The sequence below is a fragment of the Hyla sarda genome, unplaced genomic scaffold (assembly GCF_029499605.1).
Source record: "Hyla sarda isolate aHylSar1 unplaced genomic scaffold, aHylSar1.hap1 scaffold_130, whole genome shotgun sequence".
In the NCBI taxonomy this organism is placed as follows: Eukaryota; Metazoa; Chordata; class Amphibia; order Anura; family Hylidae; genus Hyla; species Hyla sarda.
Genome location: NW_026607923.1, coordinates 442,296 through 447,500, shown reverse-complemented (window position 1 = coordinate 447,500; position 5,205 = coordinate 442,296). Strand labels below are relative to the sequence as shown.

Here is a 5,205-nt window from a genome sequence, read left to right as displayed (position 1 = left end):
ACAGGTAAGTGTGTGCTTGTGTGTGTGTTTCCTATGCAGATCCTAAACCCAGTATCAAATGCAAGTAGGAGGAGTAAGAAGGGTTCCTGCCAAAGCCAGGTTATGGATTGCATTTAAAAATGGTCCATCAGAGTGAAATGGACTCCCATCTTCCTGCTTAGCAATAATGATATGGGTTTAGGGCCTGCTGTGTGTACTGGTGGGTGACTGCCACCCAGCCAGAGTGTGTATGGGAGGCTGCCAGCCAGCCTACCTTCCTACAAGTAGTGATGGTGCATGTGAAGGGGACAGCGTTGGTTCCTCCCCTTTCACAGTTATCCCTTCTCATTCTTCCTTTTGGCTGGTATCAAATGTGGTGTCTGTTTATATCAGTTTACTATCTGATATGTCCCCTATCTGGTAGCATATATTAAGTGCACCACAAGGGTTCAGTGTTGGAAAGAAAGATTACCTGTTTATTTACTGCTGCAGCTGCTTGCTGGCTAGTCCAGTGGGCCCCTACTGCAGGCAAAAGACAATAGGTGGTGCCGCTTGTGTCTGGCCCCTGTTGCAGCGACCAGGCACAGGACTGCTGCTGCTGAATGTCCTCTTTAATTGAATAAGCTCAGCAACCAGCACACCTGTGCAGGTTGGACATGACATGATAGGTAGCTGTCTTTCAGGTAGTGGGTGCTGAATCTTGTTAATTGACATGGGGGTGTCATTGCTGTTGATTGACCATGCATTGGTACTGTGGTATTGGAATAATAAAAACAAATGTTGCCAGCCAACCATCCATTGCAATAATGGATAGGACATCAGCTATGAGGCATTTGTTTGTACAAACTGCTGCTCACAACTAATGTTGTAATATAGTGTCTCCATCTGCTGGTGGTATTGAATAAGCAATAGTGCAATGATAGGGTCTGAAAAAGAAGAAAAATAAGAAGCAGCAGCATAGGAAAAAAGGAGGAAAGAAGGAAAACATGGAGAGAAGAAAAAAAGAAGGTTAAAAAAAAAGGTGAAAACATGTTTAAAAAAGTATTTCCATCTCTCTCTCTCTCTCTCTCTATATATATATATATATATATATATTTAAAAGAAAAAAAAATTATATATATATATATATATATATATATATATATACATATAGAAAGAGAGAAAGAGATAGATAGATAGATAGATAGATAGATACATAGATACATACATTACATACATTACATACATACATACATATGTGTGTATTGTTGGAGTTGCAAACATGGGTGCACTTGACAAACTCAGTGCGGCTATTCCCCATTGAAAGATTGTTGCATCCAGGACCCTTAGCACTGTGATATGCTACTCAATACCACTGGCATGGCCAGGTGTAAACAACATCTGACCTTTGTTGTGTATGTAACCATGGAGATTGTGATGTCACCTAGGCCCACCAAAGAACAGCCTTGTCAGAAGCAGCACTGCCATGATCAGAAGCAGCAGCACCATAAGTTTTCAAATAAGCTGGATTTAACCAAGACAAGTGAGTCCAATAGGATGCAGGTATGTCCTCTATCCTTACAGCTTCCCGTGGCTGTTGGTTTTATACCGTTTGGGGACAGCCAAGGAGGCGTCAGCAGGCAACACAGGTAAGTGTGTGCTTGTGTGTGTGTGTGTGTGTGTTTCCTATGCAGATCCTAAACCCAGTATCAAATGCAAGTAGGAGGAGTAAGAAGGGTTCCTGCCAAAGCCAGGTTATGGATTGCATTTAAAAATGGTCCATCAGAGTGAAATGGACTCCCATCTTCCTGCTTAGCAATAATGATATGGGTTTAGGGCCTGCTGTGTGTACTGGTGGGTGACTGCCACCCAGCCAGAGTGTGTATGGGAGGGTGCCAGCCAGCCTACCTTCCTACAAGTAGTGATGGTGCATGTGAAGGGGACAGCGTTGGTTCCTCCCCTTTCACAGTTATCACTTCTCATTCTTCCTTTTGGCTGGTATCAAATGTAGTGTCTGTTTATATCAGTTTACTATCTGATATGTCCCCTATCTGGTAGCATATATTAAGTGCACCACCAGGGTTCAGTGTTGGAAAGAAAGATTACCTGTTTATTTACTGCTGCAGCTGCTTGCTGGCTAGTCCAGTGGGCCCCTACTGCAGGCAAAAGACAATAGGTGGTGCCGCTTGTGTCTGGCCCCTGTTGGAGCGACCAGGCACAGGACTGCTGCTGCTGAATGTCCTCTTTAATTGAATAAGCTCAGCAACCAGCACACCTGTGCAGGTTGGACATGACATGATAGGTAGCTGTCTTTCAGGTAGTGGGTGCTGAATCTTGTTAATTGACATGGGGGTGTCATTGCTGTTGATTGACCATGCATTGGTACTGTGGTATTGGAATAATAAAAACAAATGTTGCCAGCCAACCATCCATTGCAATAATGGATAGGACATCAGCTATGAGGCATTTGTTTGTACAAACTGCTGCTCACAACTAATGTTGTAATATAGTGTCTCCATCTGCTGGTGGTATTGAATAAGCAATAGTGCAATGATAGGGTCTGAAAAAGAAGAAAAATAAGAAGCAGCAGCATAGGAAAAAAGGAGGAAAGAAGGAAAACATGGAGAGAAGAAAAAAAGAAGGTTAAAAAAAAAGGTGAAAACATGTTTAAAAAAGTATTTCCATCTCTCTCTCTATATATATGTATATATATATATATATATATATATATATATATATATATATATATATATATATAAAAGAAAAAGAAAAAAAAAATATATATATACATAAAGAGAGAGTGAAAGAGATAGATAGATAGATAGATAGATATACATAGATACACATAGATACACATAGATACACATAGATACACATACATACATACATACATACATACATACATACATACATATGTGTGTATTGTTGGAGTTGCAAACATGGGTGCACTTGACAAACTCAGTGCGGCTATTCCCCATTGAAAGATTGTTGCATCCAGGACCCTTAGCACTGTGATATGCTACTCAATACCACTGGCATGGCCATATGTAAACAACATCTGACCTTTGTTGCGTATGTAACCATGGAGATTGTGATGTCACCTAGGCCCACCAAAGAACAGCCTTGTCAGAAGCAGCACTGCCATGAGCACAAGCAGCAGCACCATAAGTTTTCAAATAAGCTGGATTTAACCAAGACAAGTGAGTCCAATAGGATGCAGGTATGTCCTCTATCCTTACAGTTTCCCGTGGCTGTTGGTTTTATACTGTTTGGGGACAGCCAAGGAGGCGTCAGCAGGCAACACAGGTAAGTGTGTGCTTGTGTGTGTGTGTGTGTGTGTGTGCGTGTGTATTTCCTATGCAGATCCTAAACCCAGTATCAAATGCAAGTAGGAGGAGTAAGAAGGTTTTCTGCCAAAGCCAGGTTATGGATTGCATTTAAAAATGGTCCATCAGAGTGAAATGGACTCCCATCTTCCTGCTTAGCAATAATGATATGGGTTTAGGGCCTGCTGTGTGTACTAGTGGGTGACTGCCACCCAGCCAGAGTGTGTATGGGAGGCTGCCAGCCAGCCTCCCTTCCTACAAGTAGTGATGGTGCATGTGAAGGGGACAGCGTTGGTTCCTCCCCTTTCACAGTTATCACTTCTCATTCTTCCTTTTGGCTAGTATCAAATGTGGTGTCTGTTTATATCAGTTTAATATCTGATATGTCCCCTATCTGGTAGCATATATTAAGTGCACCACCAAGGTTCAGTGTTGGAAAGAAAAATTACCTGTTTATTTGCTGCTGCAGCTGTTTGCTGGCTAGTCCAGTGGGCCCCTACTGCAGGCAAAAGACAATAGGTGGTGCCGCTTGTGTCTGGCCCCTGTTGGAGCGACCAGGCACAGGACTGCTGCTGCTGAATGTCCTCTTTAATTGAATAAGCTCAGCAACCAGCACACCTGTGCAGGTTGAACATGACATGATAGGTAGCTGTCTTTCAGGTAGTGGGTGCTGAATCTTGTTAATTGACATGGGGGTGTCATTGCTGTTGATTGACCATGCATTGGTACTGTGGTATTGGAATAATAAAAACAAATGTTGCCAGCCAACCATCCATTGCAATAATGGATAGGACATCAGCTATGAGGCATTTGTTTGTACAAACTGCTGCTCACAACTAATGTTGTAATATAGTGTCTCCATCTGCTGGTGGTATTGAATAAGCAATAGTGCAATGATAGGGTCTGAAAAAGAAGAAAAATAAGAAGCAGCAGCATAGGAAAAAAGGAGGAAAGAAGGAAAACATGGAGAGAAGAAAAAAAGAAGGTTAAAAAAAAGGTGAAAACATGTTTAAAAAAGTATTTCCATCTCTCTCTCTCTCTATATATGTATATATATATATATATATATTTAAAAGAAAAAAAAATTATATATATATATATATATATATATATATATATATATATACATATAGAAAGAGAGAAAGAGATAGATAGATAGATAAATAGATAGATAGATACATACATACATACATACATATGTGTGTATTGTTGGAGTTGCAAACATGGGTGCACTTGACAAACTCAGTGCGGCTATTCCCCATTGAAAGATTGTTGCATCCAGGACCCTTAGCAGTGTGATATGCTACTCAATACCACTGGCATGGCCAGGTTTAAACAACATCTGACCTTTGTTGTGTATGTAACCATGGAGATTGTGATGTCACCTAGGCCCACCAAAGAACAGCCTTGTCAGAAGCAGCACTGCCATGAGCAGAAGCAGCAGATCCATAGGTTTTCAAATAAGCTGGATTTAACCAAGACAAGTGAGTCCAATAGGATGCAGGTATGTCCTCTATCCTTACAGTTTCCCGTGGCTGTTGGTTTTATACCGTTTGGGGACAGCCAAGGAGGCGTCAGCAGGCAACACAGGTAAGTGTGTGCTTGTGTGTGTGTGTGTGTGTGTTTCCTATGCAGATCCTAAACCCAGTATCAAATGCAAGTAGGAGGAGTAAGAAGGGTTCCTGCCAAAGCCAGGTTATGGATTGCATTTAAAAATGGTCCATCAGAGTGAAATGGACTCCCATCTTCCTGCTTAGCAATAATGATATGGGTTTAGGGTCTGCTGTGTGTACTGGTGGGTGACTGCCACCCAGCCAGAGTGTGTATGGGAGGCTGCCAGCCAGCCTCCCTTCCTACAAGTAGTGATGGTGCATGTGAAGGGGACAGCATTGGTTCCTCCCCTTTCACAGTTATCACTTCT

General features: G+C 41.8%; 1 pseudogene; it reads left to right on the top strand.

The window, feature by feature from the left end:
- The first annotated feature begins 3,603 nt into the window (after positions 1-3,603).
- LOC130304964 (U2 spliceosomal RNA) lies at positions 3,604-3,706 on the top strand (annotated as a pseudogene).
- The last annotated feature ends 1,499 nt before the right edge of the window (positions 3,707-5,205 follow it).